The 22642-nt window shown below is 47.1% G+C and overlaps 1 protein-coding gene across 2 annotated transcripts in view; it reads left to right on the top strand.

Moving 5' to 3' along the window:
- The window catches only part of KAT8 (lysine acetyltransferase 8), a 1009124-nt gene that overhangs the window by 495224 nt on the left and 491258 nt on the right, over positions 1 to 22642 (top strand). The gene's annotated exons all lie outside the window — the stretch shown is intronic.

The following is a 22642-nucleotide window of genomic DNA, read 5'->3' as shown; positions in this document are numbered from 1 at the left end:
TTCTCCGACACTTACGAAAAAAGCATGAAACCACCAATGCATAAATCGGGGGTAACGGAGGTCAAAGGTCAAAATGGTGTCGACGTTGAAGTCGAATATCGACTCGACGCAGCCTTCGACAGCATCGAGGCCGCGATCGAAGATGGCATCGATACCTTCCGCAACAGTGTTGAGGCCTCCCTCGACGACGTTGAAGCCTCGTTCGAAAATGTTGAAGCCAGCGTCCATACCATCGACACCTTCAATGCCTTTGTTGAGGCATTCTTTAATCCCAATGCCAAAATCGACGCCTATGTCTATACCTAGGCCAATGCCACCCCCTTTACCAGAAAACATCTTCCAGTCTCAACCCAGGCAAGAATTTTTCAAATCTATGTCCTCTATCTTTGGGAAACAGTGCTCTGAAGAGGATGTTACTTTAGCTGGGTTTAGATTTGGAACCAAGCAGGTTCCTGAGGAACTAGTAGAACTAAATTCTAAAATGGCTGGTCTTTGACTGCCCTCCGTCAGCCAGTGGCCTAGATACTTCACCTGAAGTAGAGTTTGAGAGACCAGACCCTGCAGGTCATGCACACCTCGAGTATAGAAACCTAATGGGAAGAGTCATTGACTTCATGGGATGGAAAACACCTTCCCCAAGATTCGACCAGGACGATATGACAGACATCCTTAATGAGGGACCTCAAAGGGACCCTGTCCTCCCTTTTCATAAGGCACCGCAAAAAAGGGTGATGGCAACTTGGGATACCCCAGATTCTGGGCCTGCAGTTAAGAAAATGTTTGTGGGAAAGTACAGGCCATCCTCATCAGATCCTGAGTACCAATCTAAGCATCGCTCGCCAGAGAGCTTGGTGGTACAGGTTGTTACCTCTACTAGGCAGTCAGCTTATCCTTCGATACCACCTGACCGGGATGACAGAAAAAACGATGCTTGGGCCGGGAAAGTCTTCTCTTCGGGCAGCATGGCCCTTAAATCCACAAATGTAACTTGCACTTTGCCAAGATTTACATACACCCTGTTGGATTGTATGACACCAGTGGCTGAACACATCCCGGAGGGTGAGGAACGGGATGGTTTCCTTGCGATAGTGAAAGATAGAAAGGAGGCTATGGAGGAAGGCCTCCAGTCAGGATTGGACACGGCTGATATTGTAAGCAGGTCCATGGCATCTAGCACGGTCCTACGCAGATTTGCATGGCTGAGAAAATCTGGCTACGCACCTGATGTGCAGTCCGCATTACTTAATATGCCATTTGACGGCTTGAGGCTGTTCGGCAGCAAAGTGGACGAGAGCTTGGAGAAGCTGCAGACCTCGAAAAGCGGCAGCTAAATTGCTCAGCGCCGCTATAAGACAGCCTCAGGAACACTCCTACGCAGGGTCATCTTCCTGGAGGCCCAAATAGAGAATCCTCTCGTGTTGGAAAAGGGAACAGTGCTAGATCAGCCCCAGCAGCGGCTACTTCCTCCTCAGCGGCCGCAAATCCACTCTGAGGTCTTCACCCACAAGACCCCGGTGGGAGGCAGGATCACTCTGTATCTGAACGAATGGCGGGGCGTTACTTCAGATGCCTGGGCGCTAGAGGTAGTGACTCATGGTTACTGCCTTCCTTTTCAACAAAGACCTCAAGATCACCCACCGGGAGCCAATTCTGTCAAAATTCCAGATCTGCTCCTTGTACAGGAGATTTCAACCTGCTAGTGAAAGGTGCACTAGAATATGTACCTGTAGTGCAGACGAACAAGGGTTGGTACTCCACGTATTTCCTCATTCCCAAAAAGGACAGAGGATTGAGACCCATCTTGGACTTAAGAAATTTGAGCAAATTCCTCAGGAAGGACAAGTTCAAGATGGTGACCGTTTCTATGATCCTTCAGGCTCTTCAGATTCAGGACTGGCTAGTTTCGTTGGACCTTCGGGATGCTTACTTTCATGTGCCAATCCATCTCAAGCACAGAAAGTACTTGAGGTTTGTGGTTTGCGGTTCTCACTATCAGTTTCGGGTTCTGCCATTTGGGCTGACCTCCTCCTGAGGGTTTTCACCAAGCTGATGGTGGTCGTGGCAGCGAGTCTCGGGAGGGGCGGGCGGGGATTCACGTCTACCCATACCTGTACGATTGGCTAATCAGGGCAAGTTCACCGAAAGAGCCCAGGAATATCTGGCCATGACCTGCCACTTCTTACACAGACTGGGCTTCTCCCCCAGTTACAAGAAGTCGCAAATGATTGCAAGCCAAAGACTCCAATTCATCGGAGCAGTCCTGGATACTTCCTCAGGGAAAGCATCGCCTCCCAAGGAGAGCTCTCACCACATTCTGCAGATGGTAACAAATTTTCAAAATGCCCAACATCTGCCGGCCTTTGTTTTTCTAAGGTTGCTAGGCCACCATGGCATCCTGCATTTTTCTGGTGCCAGAGGGCAGATTGAGGAGGAGATCCCTTCAATGGGCCCTCAGGACTCAATGGTCCCAAGTTTCGGGGGAGATGCCAGATCTTCTGCAAGTCCCGGCCAGAGTGGCTCAAGATCTTCTATTGTAGGCTTGCAAGGAAAATATCCTCAGGGGAGAATCTTTTTGGCAACCATGGCCGGAGATAACGGTAGTGACGGACGCCTCACTCACGGGGTGGGGAGCCCACACCAACAATCTGACAATCGGCAGTCGTTGGTCTCCATCGGAGTCCAAACTACTCATCAACCTTTTGGAGCTGAGAGCAATCAGACTAGCGCTAAAGGCCTTTCTGTCCTCTGTACGGGGAAAGAATGTCCTGATAATGACGGACAACACAGTGGCCATGTACTATCTCAACAAAAGAGGAGGCGTAGGATCACTACCACTGTGCAGGGAGGTAATGCAGCTCTGGTTCTGAGCAATGCAAGAAGGAATCTGTCTGTAGTTCAGCTAGCCGGAGAGCAGAACATGGCAGCGGACACTCTGAGCAGGCAGAGCAGTCTCTCACGAGTGGGAACTAGGGCAGGAAGTCCTTCAAGAGATCTTCGCCCTTTGGTGAACCCCTCAATTGGATCTGTTCGCGACCAGTGTCAACAGGAAATGCAAACTGTACTGCTCAAGGGAATGCCCCCCAAGAGGAGCTCTAGGAGACCCGTTCGTGGTGGACTGGGTATTTCCACTCCTATACGCGTTTCCTCCAGTCCCCGCAATTCCTCATGTAATCTGGAGGTTGAGAAAGTTCAGGAAAACCATGATCCTTATTGCCCCGGATTGGGCCAGGAGGATGTGGTACCCGGACCTTCTGGACATGTCCATCTGCCCTCCAATTAGTCTTCATCAAAGAGATGATCTTCTCTTGATAGAGGAGGGTCGGGTTCTCCATCCAGAGGTCAAGACACTCAGCCTTCACGCATGGTTTCCGAGAGGATGAGATATAAGGATTGGGACCTCCCGGATGACATAATGGAGATTTTGCTTTCGGCCAGGAGGCCAGCAACAAAATCCCTTTATCAGTGTCGTCGGAACAAGTTCAGTATCTGGTGCAGGGATAAGAATGTGGACCCATTCTTATGTAATACTCCGACAGTGCTTTCTTTCCTTTTACACTAAGCCAATTTGGGGCTCCAAGTTGGCACTATTAAAGGATACTTAGCAGCGCTATCTATCTTCAAGCACTCCTCGGAAGAGATTTCTTATTTTAAAATGCCTTTAGTTACCCAGTTTCTAAAAGGGCTGACAAATGTGTGCCCTCCAACGCCTTTTCAGGTTCCCACCTGGGATTTAAATTTAGAATTTAGAATTGTGCCCCTTTTGAGCATTTACATTCTTGCCCGTTAAGGCTCTTCACTTTGAAAACAATTTTGCTACTGGCTATAACATCAGCCCGCAGGGTGAGTGTGTTGCAGGCACTCTCTTGTAATCCTCCTCACATCATTTTCCATAGGGTCAAGGTCATTCTAAAGGTCAAACATCCTTCTTACCTAAAATAGTCTCTGATGTCCACCTGTCACAGAAGATTACCTTACCTTCTTTTTGCCCTCCTTCACATGCAAGTAAAGAGGAGAGATTGCATAGACTGGACCCAAAAAGGGCTCTCAGTTCCTATATTTCTAGACTGGAAAATTTCTGACAATGTGTCCAACTATTTGTTGGATATACAGGACACAAATTGGACCTTGGAGTGTCTAAGCAAACTATCCAGATGGATAATTCTAGCAGTCTCGGAATGCTACAAATTGGCTGGGAAAGAGCCTCTAGATGTGCTAAGGGCTCAATCAACCAGAGGCATGGCAACTTCTACGGATCTTCAGAGGGATGTTCCGGTGGAGGATATTTGTGCTGCGGCCACCTGGTCATCCATGCACACTTTTGTGAAGCATTACTGCTTGGACTTTACATCATATCAAGGAGGCTTATTTGCAAAAGCCATCCTTCATTCAGTCCATGATTGACATTTCTGGTACTTCCTCCTCCAAATTATTACTGCTTTGGGAGCCTATCTAAGATGAGGAATAAATTGGAGCACACAATCCATTCGAAGAACAAGTTACTTACCAACTGTAACGTTCTTTCGACTGGATGTTCCTCCCACGTATTCCTCATCAACCCTCCCAACCTACCCGTACAGTTTACGCCAGTTACACTTGAACTTCCTTAAGAGCCAAGGGACTATGAAAGCCTGATCAACTGATGCAACCATTAACACCGTAAAAACAGAACTGAGGTGACGGGCGCGGCTCAAGCCCTTCATGCTGCGGATGACTTTGACCCGAGGGACTTCAACTCTGCGGCTTCGAGCACAGCGCCCTCTGGTGAAAATTCTTTCCGATGCAGCAGAGCTAGGAGGCAAGATACCTAAGATGAGTAATAAGTGGGATGAACAGCCAGTCGAAAGAACGTTACAGTTGGTAAGTAACTTATTCTTCTGCAGACGTTGCTGGTTTCCCTTCGCACAGACTTGTAGCGAGTGTTCAGACAGTGCTGTGAGCCCAAAGCAGCTCCGATTTTCCACAAAGCTTCGAGAGAGTAGTGTGGGTGCGTTCCCATCTCTTTGGGTATCGTTTCCACTTGGTTATCTCCCCTCAAAAGGCAGGATATTTGCAGGATATAGGCAGCACCGACGGAGCAGTGGGTTTCTACGTCTGCATCCGACGGCTGCTCATCAGCGCCTCCCATCGTTTGCTTTGTTGATTAAAGAAAATCGACATCTTAGGTTATATTGAGTGGACCTACCTGGGATAAATCCTGCCTGGACCGGGAGGATTAAGGCCGGCATATGTGTGAGTAGCTTGTCGGCTAGTAATTTAGCAGTGATCTTGTTGTCTGTATTTATCAGGGTCAATATAAAAGGCGCACCGGCGGGGTTCTTTCTCAGGCTGTAAGAGCAGTGTGACTAATGCTGTCCTGTTTGATTCTGGAAGTCCAGATGACCTGGAGTGTTCGTACATACGACATAGATGGTGGGGCCAGTAGTTGTGCATACTCTTTGTACATCTCTGCAGTAATGCCATCCATCCTCGTGGCTTTTCCGTTCGGGAGAGACATGATCATGCGACGTAGCTCCTCAGACGGCTGCATGGGAGTTTAGAAGATCTGCTTGGGCAGGGTCTAACCAGCCTAGCTCAATGCGATCCAGGAATAGCCCTATTTCTCCTGATGTCACATTTGTTTGGGTTGTGCATAGTCTTGGAATAACTCATTGATCTTTCTGGAGATTCCTGACCGATTTCACTTGGGATTCTCTAGCTCAAGGCTCTCCCTTCATAGCGCTCTGGCTAGAGTATGACTAGGTCTGTCCCCTTCACCATAGGTGGTCGCCACTATCAGGTGCTCCCTTGCTCTTGCGCGATCTGTTTCACCTGGCCTAGTAAGACTGGTGTCGGTCTTCTCTCCATTCCCCCTCCCTTGTCTTGTCGTGCCTTGAAACACTTGTGTATAGGCGCGTTATGAATGCCAAATCGTATATCATATCATATCTAGATATTTCTCCTCCCTTCCCGCCACATCTGTATGTTCCTGTCTCTTTTCTCGTAGATTCTTTGGCACCTCTGGATCCCAGCACAATATCTGCTTCCGTTCCAATTCTATAATCTCCCCCTCTAGACTTGCCTTTGTGGTGCGCACAGATTTCAGATCCCTTCTATCCCTTGAGATGCAGTACCCTCTTATAAAGTCTTAAAACGCTTCCCAGGTCACTCTGGGGTCAGGAACTGACCCCTTGTTTGTTTGGAAATGGACTTTTGTGTATCTTGTTTGAATGGATTATGTCCTCCCACATATTCCTCATCTTTATATATGATGTCCAGCTTCAGCTCCTTCAGAATGTTCTTTTCGGCTGAGGGTGCTGTGCGTCGATGGTATTGACTGGATGTCCCTCGAAGGCCTCGGTCTCCAGGATGATGTAATCAAAGGCATATATAGAATGCGCAGCGCCCGTTGGCTTCAGTTCCGTTTTTCCACGACAGCTTTAGCTTTAAGAAATACAGTGCGCTTCTTCACTTTCGTGGTGACTTGTCGTCTTCATCGATACCGAAAACCCCAAAGACTGGGTTCAAAAAGTGTCAGGATTGTGGGTCGAAAATGTCTTTGACCGATCCCCATCAAATCTGTTCATGGTGCCTCGGGCGGAGCATAACATCTCGGACTGCTCCAACTGCTAGTCTATGACTGGAAAGGCCTTGAAGGAACATAAGGGGAAGTTGAAGGAAGGTCGAATCCCTAAATCTCCTACCCCTACTAAGAAACCTTTGACTGACGAGTCGATCTGCAAGTCTCCTCGGAGGAAGAACAAGCGGTTGAGATCGAGGAGTGGTTCCCACCATTCTTCTTCGTCCTCCAAGAAGTTGAACAGAAGGCGCCCTAGGGCTACTTAGTCATCGGACGCTTCCCCAAAGAGAGTTTCTTGCCCAACCAAAAAAGTCCACTCAGGCCGTATGGGAGGCCTTCCGAGCAGAGATGTTCCAAAATATTTGAAAAACAAAAGCCTTCAAGCCATGCTCCTCCCTCACCTTCGAAAGAAGCTGCGAAGTCAAGGGCTCAACCTCGAGGCCGAGACGAAGGCTCGATCCACATCGAGAGCTCTCGATCTGATGAAGTCTCAATGAAGGATCAGTTGAGCTAGAAGCACAAGTCATGGTCGTCAACGCCCTCGACATCGACGCCAGCTGCGCCATCATTGCCAGTTGCGCCATCAACGCTGAGCCCCCCAGTAAGATCTATGGCACCAATTAAAGTTTTGACGACTCTTCCAGCGTCCAACCTATTATTCACAAAATTTCGAATTCCTTAGAAAACCTATGTACCATTACCCAGGAAAGATTATTTTAAGTCTTTATTCCATTTATGAAGAGAATAAGCAGTCAGATGAAGAGGCTCCAATTTGGTTTCCAGTTTGTTATGCCAAATGTACGAGAGTTTTATTGCATAGGAGTCAAGGTTGAGAGACCTCTATGACAACCTACAGACTGCAAGTGGGGTGGATACCTCACCTGAGTTGGGAGCCAGAGGCTCAGTAACATGCATATATGTCCTGCAGAGAACTCATGCCTAAAGTAGTGGATTACATGGGTTGGAGTAGACCTCCATTGCCGTTCGAACAAGATGATCTAACGGACATCTTAGTTAAGGATCCTCAGTCGGATCCCATATTACCGTTTCACATTGCCTTGCGGAAATCGGTAGCAACGAATTGGGAAAAACCGAAAAACATTTTGGTTGTAAATAAAAACTTGACCAAGAACTACTGTCCCTCCAGTAGTGACCCCAAACTACCTGTCGAAACACCCCACTCTAGAGAGTCTGGTGGTGCAGGCAGCTACTGAAACATCTAAGCAAGCAGCTTAGCCTGCCATCCTCCATATAGGGATGACAAGAGTAGATGGATGGGCAAGGAAGGTATTTTCCGCAGGGATTATGGCACTCGAAATCTGCCAACTCCACATGTGCCCTTGCAAAGTTTGTTCACTCTATGCGACTACATTTCCATGGCGGCAGAGCACATTCCTGAAGGGACTGAGAGAGACGTGTTCTTAGCCATAGTTAGAGACGGCAAAGAAGCTATTTGCAAGTCTCTGCAGTCAGGTTTGGATTCTGCTGATAGCATCAGCAGAGCCATGGCTACTAGCACTGTTATGCACAGGTTTGCATGGTTGCGGAAGTCTGGTTTTGCACTGGATGTGCAATCCAAACTTCTCAACATGCCCTTTGACAGGTTTCACCTTTTTGGCATTGAGGCCGACTAGAGTCTTGAGGTTGCAGACCTTGAAGGCAGTGGCCAAATCTTTAGGTGCCACTATTAGGCAACCTCAGCCTTTTCAACCTAGTGGAAAACCTTGGAGGGGTTTATCCTTTCGCTACTACTCAGTTGGAAGGGTGCGAGGAATGGCCAGTTAAATGGGCCAAAGGAGATTTCCTTGTAGTGGACGAGGAAGCGGTGCAAAGCCAGCTCAAGCAGGGGATTCTTTACCATTGGCCACTGCATCAGCCGCCTCAAAACCCCTCTGTGGTCTTGAGTTACAGTTCACCAGTGGTGGGGCAGACTGTCTCGGCATCTAGAACAATGGCAAGACATGACTTTTGATGCTTGGGCCTTGGAAACCGTATCCCACAGTTACTGCCTTCCTTTTATAGAACAATCCACCGGGGGAACCAGAACCACTCTTTGAGGATTCCAGATCCGCTCCTTGTGCGGGAAATTTTAAACCTGCTGGAGAAAGGTGCGATAGAACCAGTGCATGTAGCTGAGAGGAACTGTAGCTGTCCCGGGAGGATAGCTCAGCGGCAGCGTGCGCGTCTTGGAAGCAAGACGACACGGAGCAACAACAGGTTCGATCCCCGGGTCCGCGCTTAGAAACCTTTCGGTGTTTAAGCGCGTTATAAATACATAACTAAGAAGAAAAAAAAACCACACAATTACGCAACTAAGAAAAACAAAAAAGACAATTCCTGTAACAGCGCCTCGATGCCTGCGGGCTGTGTGAGCGCTTTATAAATGTGAAATAAATAAATAAATAAATAAATAAAAAAAGGAACAAGGGTTGGTATTCCCCTTATTTTCTAATACCCAAGAAGAACAGAGGACTGAGACCCATCTTGGACTTGAGATATTTGAACAAGTGCCTCAGGAAGGACCAGTTCAAGATGGTCACGCTTTCTCAGATCCTTCAGGCCCTCCAACTCCAGGGTAGCATGGTGTCATTGGACCTTCAGGATGCTTATTTTCATGTGCCAATCCATCTCAAGCACAGAAAAAACCTGAGTTTTGCAGTTGGCGGTTCTCATTATCAATTTTGAGGCTGCCATTCGTGCTGACCTCAGTCCTGATGTTTTTCACCAAACTGATGGCGATAGTGGCAGCGAGTCTCAGGAGAGCGGGATTCACGTCTAACCCTACCTGGACGATTGGCTGATCACAGTACGTTCTCTCGAACAAGTCCTGGATCTGTCACCTGCCACTCCCTTCTCAGACTGGGCTTCTCCCTTAATTACAAGAAGTCACACGTGACTCCTTCTCAGAAACTCCAATTCATCGTAGCTGTTCTGGATACATCCTTTGGGAAAGAGCTTACCACCCGAGGTGAGGGCTCAAGACATTCTACAGATGGTCACAAAGTGGCCAGTGTCACCCGGCCTTTCGATTTTAAAAAAAAAAAAAAAGAAAAGTTTGTAAGGTTGCTCGACCTAATGGCATACCACATTTTTCTCGTGCCAGAGGCCGACCTGAGAATGAGATCCTTTTAATGGGCCCTCGGAATTCAATGGTCCCAGTTCTCAGGAAAGATGTCAGACCTACTTCAGGTTCCAAGCAGAGTCGCACATGATCTTCTGGGGTGGGCCTGCGAGGACAACATTCTGAAGGGAGAACCCTTTTGGCAACCATGGCCGGAGATGACAGTAGTAACGGACGCCGCACTCACGGGTTGGGGAGCCCACACCAACGATCTGACAGCAGTAGTTGGTCTCCATTGGAGTCCAAACTACATATCAATCGTTTGGAGCTGAGGGCAATCAGACTAACGCTGAAGGCCTTTCTGTCCACTGTACGGAGAAAGCATGTTCTGATAATGACTGACAACACAGTTGCCATGTACTACCTCAACAAGAGAGGATGTGTAGGGTCACTACCACTGTGCCGAGGCAATGCAGCTATGGTACTGGGCAATACAAGATGAAATCTCTCTATTGCCAGTTCACCTAGCTGAAGAGGAGAACACCTAGCTGCAGAGCAGAACACGACGGCAGACGCTCCCAGCAGGCAGAGCACAGTCCCCCATGAGTGGGATCTAGCTCACTAAGTCCTTGAAGAGGTCTTCACCTTTTGGGGAACCCCTCAAGTGGATCTGTTCATGACCATAGTCAACCGGAAGTGCGAACTGTACTGCTCAGGGAATTTCCCCCAAGAGGAGATTTGAGTTCATGGACTGGGAGTTTCCACTCCTGTACGCGTTTCCTTCAGTCTCCGTCATTCCTCATGTGATCAGGAGGTTGAGAAAGTTTGCAAAACGCATGATTCTAGTTGCCCCGGATTGGGCCAGGAGGACATGGTACCCGAACCTTCTGCACATGTCCATCTGCCCTCCAATATGTCTTCCACTAAGAGAGGACCTTCTCTCGCGAGCGGAGTGTCAGGTTCTCCATCCAGAGGTCAAAACACTCAGTCTTCACGCTTGGTTGACGTAATAGAGCTTTTGCTTTCTTCCAGAAGGCCAGCAACAAAGTCTTTGTACCGTTGCTGTTGGAAAAAGTTATACAACTGGTGCAGAGACAAGAATGTAGACCCTTTTCTGTGCAACACACCTGAGGTGTTACCCTTTCTACTATCCTTAGCCAATCTGGGGCTCCAGGTTGGAATTATTAAGGGATATTTGGCAGCGCTATCCATCTTTAAGCACCCCCAGGGGAATGTTCATATTTCAAGATTCCACTGATGACACAATTTCTAAAGGGAGTCACCAATGTGTGTCCCCCCTCTCCTCCTCCCCTTCTCCCCGCCCTACCCCATCTTATTTCTAGGTTCCAATTTGGGACCTTAATCTGGTACTAAAATGTCTGGTGCACCTTTTGAACCTTTACACTCATGTCCACTGAGGTTGTTAACTTTTAAAACCATTTTCTTGGTAGCTCTATCTACAGCCTGTAGAGTGTGTGAATCACAGGCACTTTCATTCAAGCCACCCTTTACTATCTTCCATAAGGATAGATTTTTTCTGAGGGTTAAAACTTCATTCTTACCCAAAATCATTTCTGATTTTCACGTAGGGCAGAAAATTGTTCAGCTTTTCATTGGCTATACAGGCCACAAACTGGGTCAGGCTGTTACTAAACCGACCTTATCCAGGTGGATCACTCTGGCAATTTCGGAATGTTAGACTGGCAGGCAAGGATCCTCCTGAAGGATTAAGGGCCCATTCCACCAGGGGCATGGCTACCTCTGCAGCCCTGCAAAGGGGTGTACCGATATAAAATTGTTTGTGAGGCAGCAACGTGGTCTACCTTTCACACGTTCACAAAACATTACTGCCTGGAGTCTTCCCTCAGTCAGAATGGGAGCTTTGGAAAAGCAGTCCTGCATTCGGTTCATGGAAACCGTTAAACTAAATTCTTACTCCCTCCACCAAATCTGATACTGCTTTGGGAGTCTATCAAAGATGAGTAATACGTGGGAGGACAAAATCCATTCGAAGAACAAGTTACTTTCCCCCTAATAACATTCTTTCGAAGGGATTGTGTCCTCCGACGTATTCCTCATCTTAGATATCTCCTTCCAGCTCTGCTGGCCTCGGAAAAATGTTTCTCTCTAGAGGGCGCTGCGCGTCGACGTCCTTCGAGACGATGTCCCTCGACAGCCGCCGTATCGACGCCGACGTCATCCTGGCTATAAAGGCGGCGCGCAGCGCCCGTTGCTACAGTTCCGTTTTTCCGCGCGTACTCAGTGCCTCGGAATACTGTTGCTCAGTTTTGTCAGGTTAAACCTATTTACCTCGAGTTATTCGATCCGTACTCGATGGCTTCTTCGGAACCGACAACTCCTCGATCCGGCTTCAAAAAATGCCGAGATTGTGGGAAAAAGATGTCGCTGACTGACCCTCACAGAGTTTGTCTGTGGTGTTTGGGAGCTGAACACCATTGTTCGGAGTGCGAGGACTGTATGTCCATGACAGCTAAGGCCCTGAAGGGAGCGTAGGGGGAAGCTGGAGAAAGGTAAGACTTTTAAAGCTTCTTCTTCGTCGACGAAGTCGAGACATTCGTCTCCTCGTCACCATTCGCGCTCCAGATCTCGGAGTGGGTCTCATCACTCCTCGAGATCGAAGCACATGAAGAGGAGACGTCGAAGATCCCCTTCTCTGTCTTCCTCTTCCTCTGTTTCGCCAAAGAGAATCCCGTGCCCCACGAAACATAGTTCCCGGGCTGAGTGGGAGGAATTCCGCAAAAATATGATGAGCGTCTTCGAGAAAGCGGCCTCGACCCCCTCGAAGACTGCCGAGAGCGATGCTCGGGTCGAAAAACCGAAGGTCAAAAACGCTGTGAGTCGCAGTACCCGGCGAAGGAAACCTCTCGAGCGCGTCACGAACCCTCGAGGAGGACTGTGACCTCCAAACCTTCCTCGAAGGTTGCATCGACGCCGTCAACGAAAGTTCCGTCGAGGTCGATGTCTTCGACGCCGTTGTCGAAGGGACCTTCGACACACGAGTCTGTCGACTCGACGCCAGCTTCGACACCGGTGTCGACGCCAAGAAAAGTCACGGTTACGACACACCCAGTGTCTATCCCCAGGTCCTCGACGTCGATGGCTTCGAGATTGTCGAGTAGAATCCCAATTTTGTTGAGGTCTTCGAGACCTCCGCCTTTGTTTTCGACGCCACGCTCGAAGCCTTCGACGACATCGACGTTTTCGAGGCCGATTATGACAAGTTCGGCACCCTCTGCCTTGGAAATGGGGTTTACACCCTTTATGAGTTCAGAACAATTGAGAACTATGTCCTCAATATTGGAAGAGGGTGAATTGTCTGAACAGGAAGACACATTTGAGTTGCAGGGACCTGTAACCCCAATTAGAGAGGAATTTTCCTCTGAAGAACGCAGGTTAAAGGATCTTCATGATTCCTTAAATGAGGCAAGTGGGTTATACACCTCCCCTGAGGTGGAGTTTGCTAGGCCAGACCCGGGGGAGCATGCTGAAACCCCCTATAGAGCCTTATTGGCCAGGATCACAGATTTTATGGGGTGGTCTGCACCTTCACAATCTTTCCAACAAGATGACCTCACGGATATTCTTGACAAAGGCCCACAGGAGGATCCTGTGGTGCCTTTTCATAAAGCTCTTCAGAGGAAGATTATGACGAACTGGGAAACCCCAGATGTCGTACCAGCAGTAAATAAAAAACTGTCTACAAAGTACAGGGTATCCTCTACAAACCTGGAGTTTTTGTCTAAACACCCATCCCCAGAAAGTCTGGTGGTACAGGCAGCATCCTCTACCGATGTCAAGACGGCTTATCCTACCGTCCTCAGGACAGGGACGATAAAAAATATGATGCTATGGCAAAGAAAGTGTTTTCGGCATGTAGCATGGCGTTAAAATCTGTTAATGCTACTTGCACCCTTGCTAGATTCAGCCATACACTTTGGGAGTGTGCTTCTACAGCGGCTCACTGCATCCCGGAGGGAGAAGAAAGGGATGCGTTCCTGAATATTATACAGGACGGTAAAGACGCTATGTGCGAATCCCTCCAGACGGGCATTGATTCGGCTGACAGTATCAGCAGAGCAATGGCGGCAAGTACAACAACCAGGAGATTCGCTTGGTTGAGAAAGTCTGGTTTTGCCCCAGATGTGCAAGCCAGGCTCTTGAACATGCCATTCGATGGCTCTTCTTTGTTCGGGAAAAAGGCGGATGACAGTTTAGAGAAACTGCAAACTTCAAAAGCAGCAGCAAAATCCCTAGGAGCTGCAATCCGTCAGACACCTTTTCGTCCCACAGGAACCTCTGCGAGGGGCAAGTCCTTTCGCTTCTACTCCGCATTTGGAAGAGGTAGAGGACGACTGGCTCAAAGGGGACAAAGAAGAACTACCCGAGGTGGACGAGGTAGATATTCAAAAGCCGCAGCAACAGCAGGTGCCCCTTTACCATCGGCATCTGCATCAGCCGCCACAAAACCACTCTGAGGACTTCCCTCACAGGACACCTGTAGGAGGCAGGTTGACTCAACATCTGGCGGTATGGCAGGCTATCACGTCAGATGCTTGGGCATTGGAAACAGTTGCCCAAGGTTACTGCCTACCTTTCCTTCGTATACCTCAGTCATCCCCCGGGGATCAGCTCTCAGAAAGCTCCAGATCCGCTCCTCTTGCAGGAAATTTTAGACCTGCTAGAGAAAGGTGCCATAGAACCGGTACCTGTAGCGGAGAGGAACAAGGGCTGGTACTCCCCTTACTTTCTCATTCCGAAGAAAGACGGAGGACTGAGACCCATCTTGGACTTGCGAGAATTGAACAAATTCCTCAGGAAAGACAAATTCAAGATGGTCACTCTTTCTCAGATCCTCCAGGCCCTTCAGTTCCAGGACTGGTTGGTATCTCTGGACCTTCAGAACGCTTATTTCATGTGCCTATCCATCTCAAACACAGGAAATACCTGAGGTTCGCAATTGGCAACTCTCACTATCAATTTCGAGTGCTGCCATTTGGGCTGACCTTCGCCCCGAGGGTCTTCACCAAGTTAATGTTGGTAGTGGCGGCAAGTCTAAGGAGGGAAGGGATTCGCGTCTACCCCTACCTGGACGATTGGTTGATCAGGGCTGTTTCTTCGGAACAAGCTCAGATCCAGCTAAATCACGTGTGCCACTCCCTTCACAGACTGGGCTTCTCCCTCAATTTAAAGAAGTCACAAATGATACCATCGCAGAGACTCCAGTTCATAGGAGCGATCCTGGACACTTCCCTGGGAAAAGCCTCGCCACCAGAGGTGAAGACTCAAGATATTCTACAGATGGTTACCAAGTTCCAACATGCCCAACGTCTCCCAGCCTTCGACTTTTTGAGGTTGCTAGGCCTCATGGCATCCTGCATTTTCCTAGTGCCAGAGGCTCGCCTGAGAATGAGATCCCTCCAGTGGGCACTGAGGACTCAGTGGTCACAATTCTCAGGGAGAATGACAGATCTTCTTCAGGTTCCCGACAGAGTAGCTCGAGACCTTCAGTGGTGGGCCTGTCAGGAGAACACTCTGAAAGGAGAACAGTTTTGGCAACCCTGGCCGGAGATAACAGTAGTCACGGATGCCTCACTCACGGGGTGGGGAGCCCACGCCAACGACTTGACCATCAGCGGTCGTTGGTCTCCATCGGAGTCCAGACTACATATCAACCTGTTAGAGCTGAGAGCCATCAGACTTGCGTTGAAGGCGTTCCTGCCAGCTGTACAAGGGGAAAAACGTCCTGATAATGACGGACAACACGGTGGCCATGCATTACCTCAACAAAAAAGGAGGCGTAGGATCACTACCCCTGTGCAGAGAGGCAATGCAGCTCTGGTTTTGGGCAATCCAAGAAGGAATCTCTCTATCGGCAGTTCACCTAGCCGGAGAGAAGAACTTGACAGCGGACGCTCTGAGCATGCAGAGCACAGTCTCCCACGAGTGGGAGCTAGCTCAGGAAGTCCTTCAAGAGATATTCGCCCTTTGGGGAACCCCTCAGGTTGATTGTTCGCCACCAGCCTCAACAGGAAATGCGATTTGTTCTGCTCAAGGGAATTTCCCCCGAGAGGAGCTCTGGGAGACGCGTTCATAGTGGACTGGGAGTTTCCGCTTCTGTACGTGTTCCCACCGGTCCCTGTCATTCCTCAAATGATCAGGAGGTTGAGAAGATTCCGGCGAAACCATGATCCTAATTGCCCCGGATTGGGCCAGGAGAACGTGGTACCCGGACCTTCTAGACTTGTCCATCTGCCCTCCAATTCGACTTCCACTCAGAGAACATACTCTCACAGAAGGGAGGTCAGGTTCTCCATCAAGACATCAAAACCCTCAACCTTCACGCTTGGCTTCTGAAAGACTGAGGTACAAGGATTGGGACCTCTCTGATGATGATATGGAGGTGTTGCTTTCGGCAAGGAGGCCAGCAACAAAATCTTTATACCGCTGCCATTGGAACAGATTTTGCAGCTGGTGTAAAGAACAGAATATCGACCCTTTTTAATGTGGTACACCAATGGTTTTGTCCTTCCTACTATATTTGGCAAATTCAGGCCTTCAAGTTGGCACCATTAAGGGCTATCTCGCAGCGCTATCCATCTTTAAGCGCACTGCGGAAGAACCATCCTATTTCAAGTTACCCTTGGTAATACAATTTCTTAAGGGGTTAACCAATGTTTATCCCCCAAGACCATTCCAAGTTCCCCTATGGGATTTAAACTTAGTCCTAACTTTCCTGATGGGCACACCTTTCGAACCACTCCATTCTTGTTAAGATTCCTTACCCTTAAAACTGTTTTATTAATAGCACTTACATCTGCTAGAAGGGTGAGCAAATTACAAGCTCTTTCTTGTAAACCCCCTCACACTATCTTTCACAAAGACAAAGTTGTCCTGCAAGTGAAGCCTAATTTCCTCCCAAAGGTGGTTTCTGAATTCCATATCACTCAGAAGATTACCCTACCATCTTTCTATCCTCCTCCTCACCCGGGGAAAGAGGAAGAGAGGTTACACAGGCTAGACCCTAGAAGGGCTTTAAGTTTTTACATCAGTAGACTAGCCAGGATAAGACAGGCAGACCAGCTGTTTGTAGGTTACACAGGTCACAAGCTGGGGTTACCAATAACTAAGCAGACCATTTCCAGATGGATCATTCTAGCCATTCTGGAATGTTATAAATTGGCAGGAAAAGAGCCCCCTCAAAACCTTAGGGCTCATTCGACCAGAGGTATTGCAGCTTCATCGGCCCTCAAAAGAGGTGTGCCGGTTAAGGACATCTGTGCGGCCGCTACATGGTCGTCTGTCCATACCTTTACACGATTTTACAATTTGGATTCCTCCTCCAGTCAAGGGACTAGGTTTGGAAGGGCTGTACTGCATTCTATTCATCAATAGAAGACAGCATGAAGTCAGTACTCCCTCCTCCAATAATAGAATACTGCTATGGGTGCATATCTAAGATGAGGAATACGTCGGAGGACCCAATCCCTTCGAAGAACAAGTTACTTCTTACCTTGTAACGTTCTTTCGACGGGATGTTCCTCCGACGTATTCCTCATCGACCCTCCCATCCATCCCCACAGTTCTACTTCCCTTGTTGCAGCTTACGCTCCTTCAGGGTGATTAGTTTAGTCCAGAAAGCATTATTGTGGGCTACAAAACGGAACTGAGCAACAGGCGCTGCGCGCGGCCTTTATAGCCAGGATGACGTTGACGTCGATACGGCGGCTGTCGAGGGGCATCGACTCGAAGGACGTCGACGCGCAGCGCCCTCTAGAGAGAAAAAATTTTCCGAGGCCAGCAGAGCTGGAAGGAGATATCTAAGATGAGGAATACGTCGGAGGAACATCCCGTCGAAAGAACGTTACAAGGTAAGAAGTAACTTGTTCTTCAACAGGAGATTCTTCCGACGTATTCCTCATCGCCCCCCCCCAACCTACCCCACAGTAGAATTTCCCATGCTATTAAATCTTTTGAGCCTTCAAAGTTGAGTACGGTCATTTCTGTGTTTATGTGGGTATTTCTACTGTATGAAAAACAGAACTGAAGCCAACGGGTGCTGCGCTTGCTATATATGCCTTGGATGACATCATCCTCGAGACGGAGGCCCTCAAGGGACATTGAGCCGACTGCATAGACGCACAGTGTCCGCTGCCGAATTTTGTTTCCAGAAGCAGCTGAGGCTGGATATCAAATATCAAACATGAGGAATGCGTGGGAGGAACTTCCAGTCGAAAGAACGTTACCAGGGGTAGGTGACCAGTTCTTCTAGGGTGTCATTTATACAGGACCCTGAATAGAGCATGTTCCCAACAATCAGTTAATTATTTCTATGGAACTTCCCTTGTGTATATAAGTAGTAATATCACACTATACTAAACAGTAAAATACATATATAAATCACAGTGAGTTTGTGTAAAACTTTCTGTCCCCCCCCCCCCGCCCACTACCCAAACAATCCACAGGAATATCGGCCCTAGCATGCAAAGTCCACCCCTAAGTTGCATGAGACCTTGGGCCCAAAAGTTCACAAAGTTTCCAATAGCTTTAGGGAGTGGGAAAAAGTTAAGAGGAGGGCCCTGTGGATTTGAGAAAAGTTTGAAAAATCAGAAGAGGATGTTTTCCATTGAAAAAGATCGGCTATGGCAAAACCTATTGCCGAAAGCTGGGAACAAACAGTGGTTTCAAAAGTTATTCAACCTTTTCAGTGGTGGAGATGGACGGGCAGGTAAGTATTGTTTCAACTTACCATCTGTACTCTGTTTTTTTCTTCAGACTTGGCAGGCCGTTGGAGGGTCTGTTCTCCCATCGTTGGTTCTTGGTGCAACCTGTTCTCAATTCGCAATGCAGCAGGCACTGGTTCAGGACTCTTAAGGAAGGTCGACGATATGCAAGTACGCCGGTTTTCATGGACGATCACGTTGCATGGCGACAGCAGGGGTTACGGGTGCAGTGGTCAAAGTCGGTCCTCTATCTTGGGCCCCGTTGATGCTAGAATGCCAACATTTTGCAGGAAGGACTGTTGCCGGACAAGCCGACGACCCCTCGAGCTCTGATACAAAACACAGAATGACAACTCTTCTAACGCGATAGCCCAAACTGAAGCTGGTCAGTCCAATGGATGGCCGAGGGACACTTCCAAAGGCTCCAAATAGTTTAGTTACTAGAAGAAGTCAAGAATGGTTGTTCCCACCACTGCTATGGGTCGAAGCACTGAGTCTTATAAGAGCACTAGCCAGACAGGGCTCCACCGGGACTACAGCAAACGTTGGTCGTCGGGTCTTCTCAGGATCGCTCCACTGTTCTTCTGAAGTCTACACGGCTATGCAGGATACTTGGCTTTTCACACTATCTCTGGGAAATGGCTGCAGGACTCATGTTCTTATGCAAAAACTCAGGTGAGCAAGGACAATCAGCCCGACTAATGGAAGATCTGTCCCTTACATACACCACTACAGTGGTCCAATCAGGGACCACTGCTGGTGAAACACATGCATATACTCCACTGACGTACAGAAACCAGTGTGTGTTTTGGCACCAGCCAGTCCCAACCTACTTCCTGGCTTGCAACACACATGGCATGTACTAGCCCACGAAAACCAAGGCTTTCCCAGTGGAAGTGCATGACCAAAAAAGGTATTTCCTGACTTGGCCAGGCAGGAAGAATGCAAGCAAACAAAATGTACAAAAGAACAAGCGAAAACCTTGTGACACCGCCATGTTGGGACACTGTCCATAGTTAGTAGCCGAACATGGTAAAACAACTGAAAAGGTCACTGCTTCCACCAGCTTGTCTTTAGGCACATTTAAAAGTAACCAACAAATCCTTGTGTAGTCTAGGGTCATACAAAAGAAATCCTATTGCACTGCATTGGAAGATGCATTTTGCTATGTTAAAGTGTTACCCAAACAGGTAACAAATTCGCAAGATTGAGGGAAACATAGCTTCCCAGTACTGACATGACAGTCTGACGGACTAGCCAGCTTCCCCCTAACTTATGAGCAAAAGGCCAGTGGAGTGAAGCCGAAGGCTCCACTAAACTGCAAAACGTCAGGATAAAGTGCAAAAACAAAATGTTTGTGGGTCCACAAAATACATATTCTCTGCTTTGGATGTCAACGGACCTATGCTGAGTGGCTGCATGACTTGAACCCAAATTTCCTTTTTCTAGATGCTTCACACATATGCCCAATGGCTTTAAATGGCGTGTGGGTTGTACAGTAAACCTCAATTCCACAAAAAAATTAACTTTGCGGTCTCCTGTAATGTAGGAGTGACTGACTTGCATCCAAGTTAATTTAATCTGTACACCAAATAATCATTAAGCTCAAAGTTTATTTTCTTTGCAGCAGTGAACACCATTACCGTCGTTAACTTTTGAAACACCGTTTGTTACCACAGTTAATGGAATATTTACGCAGAGCTATGGTACCTCTAGGAGGGCTCCTTAACCCCTCCGGTCCTTTTACTACTTTGAAATATTGTATTTGGTTCTAATTATAGTAGCCTCAGATGAATATATTTATTGCAATTCAGAATCTAAACCGTAAGCGCTGTGTAGTTATATATAGACGGTTTATCAGTACATTTCTTGTGAACCCAACATTTCCTGTTTCGGTTCCCTCTTATGAATGCAAAACGTTCTTCAGGGGTATAAGGCTAGAGGGGCCATTTCATGATTGCGGGCTCAATTCACCTTTGAACAATTAATAGCCATTGTCAAATTGTCGTCTGGTGTTCATAGCATGTCCAACTATTTAAAATTCTATGGACCGTATTTGCCTCATCACCGACACAAAGGGTGAAATCCAGCGGGGTGCTTCAGATGGAAAGCGGTCATGTGTTTGTACATTCAGGCTGCAACAAAGAAACCAAAGAACATTTATTGGCTGCAAATGCACCCATCTCACTATTATTTAAAGGAGAAATTGGGGAATTACCTACTACAATAGCTACACCTTCATCCGCTCTACAGATACAAATTCATGGATTTTTAGATAGATTTTCTATGCTATTCTGTTCTGCTTATTTTGCAATATGATTTCTCTCTTCTGGTGGTTCCAATTTCGAGACTGCCTATAGTACTTTGTGTTAAACAAGTGACTCTGGTGAAAAGGCAATGCTAGTTAAACACTTTAAAGAAAGAAAACATAAATACAACGAATTCCAGTGGACAATGCTTTGCAAAGTAAAAGGAATAGATAAAAAAAAGCAGAGAATGACAACTAATAAGATTAGAACAAAACATATTTTTCTAACAAAAAGTAATATTGAAGGACTTAACAAATGGATCAAATGGCAAATGGATCGAATGGCACAAAGATCTTAATTGTGTAAAAGATCCAATCATGTAAATAAGAACGACGACGCATAATGGCAATATACTTGGCCTTCATAGTCAAACACAGTATAATGTCCCAATTTAGAGATGGCCGCTGCTCTTAGGGTATGTTTATAAAATAACTAATATCCCTTGCTAGATGCAGAACTGAACAACAAGTAGCAGTTACGCCTAGCGGCAGATTAATCATGCTGCATCGATTGAAACAATCAGTGAGTAAATCTACCTCTCATGTCTGAAACATATACATGAAATCTTTGGTAGACAATTGGCGATCTGAAAAGACAATCTCATCCAAAGATGGTGTTAGGACAGTTTTTCTGAAGTGCAACTAAGAGCTTAGTAAAACAATTCAAATGAGGCAGTAAAGGACTCCAATCTTAGTATATGGTAGCTTAGAAAGAGCCGCCAGGCCTATTTTGGGAGGCAGAGAGGGCTGTAGGAAAGTACATAGATCCTGTAGTATACCAAGTATTCAATAGAAACACTTAAAACCAGAAGTATTATAAAATAAAATAAGGGTTTATCATAAATACAAGAAGGCCAAGTGAGGTCTTTGGTAAGTACTGGTCATAGAGTAATAATCGCGTTCATAAAAACACAACACAATGCTTGAAGGTACAAAGACCAAAGCGTAAACCTTCTTCAGAATACCTAAAAGTAATTCTAGGGAAGTCGGTCCTTATCATACACCTTTATTATAGGCCACACCTATTCATGAGGAGTTAAAACCATATGTTAATTTCAGTAATAAAGGTTAGTACACCCTGTCAGCTATGCAGTGTCCCTCAGCAAAGAAATCGCATAGTAAACCAACTTGCAAATATATTTTTCTGCATAGTGGAACACTCATTCAAGGAACAGTAAAAACCTTTAACAATTATTCAGGATAAGTTATACTAAATGAGTAAGACCTTTTTGGTGTAATATTGAAGTACAGTTGCTTTTCAGCTCATTGGAACACAGACTGAGGTAAGCAAAAACACTTTAACGTATTTTAGGAGGGAAAACGGCTAACTCTGGCTAAGTAATATCTATATACATTTTAATGGGGCTATTGCCAACTTAAAGGTAAGTATAATCTTAGGCAGACTTATTCTGGATTTATTCTGGACAGGCAAACAGCATGTCCGGGGAAGCAAGACTGGGGCATTTATACGTTCATACTCCAAGTTAGTTGCCAAGTAACTCTTTCACAAGTAAGTAATTTCAAACGCTGTTCAAAAAGGTATCGGGCTCCCCTCTCCAGAAAGAACATGGCATGATAACCTATTATGTGGTTTTTTCCTACTTTGAGAGTTCGCAGCCATCGCTTTTTGCTCACTGTACCTTTCACAGATGGGAAATAACCATTTGCATATCAGTGTTTGTCCCGCCCACATGTGCAGTCCAGCACTGAAATGCTATGGCGATTCCCTTCTGAACAAGAGTAACAGAACCCCATACGCATGTTTCAGCCTTGGTGGGCCTCATCAGTGAGGTGGAGCTGTCCTCCGAGCACAGTGAGCACGGAGTCCACGTCTGGGTTCCCCCAGGTAACTCAGGGTGACTAACCCCAAGTTCCTTGCAAAAAAATGTTCAAAAAGATAGCAGGCACCACAGAAAAAACATGGCATGATAACCTGTTCTGTGGGTTTTCCCCACTTTGAAAGGTACAGTGAACTA

This window comes from Ambystoma mexicanum, chromosome 3p (genome assembly GCF_040938575.1).
Source record: "Ambystoma mexicanum isolate Mex_15411 chromosome 3p, UKY_AmexF1_1, whole genome shotgun sequence".
NCBI lineage: Eukaryota > Metazoa > Chordata > Amphibia > Caudata > Ambystomatidae > Ambystoma > Ambystoma mexicanum.
Note: the sequence above shows the minus strand (reverse complement) of the source record. Positions and strands in the feature narration are given on the sequence as shown.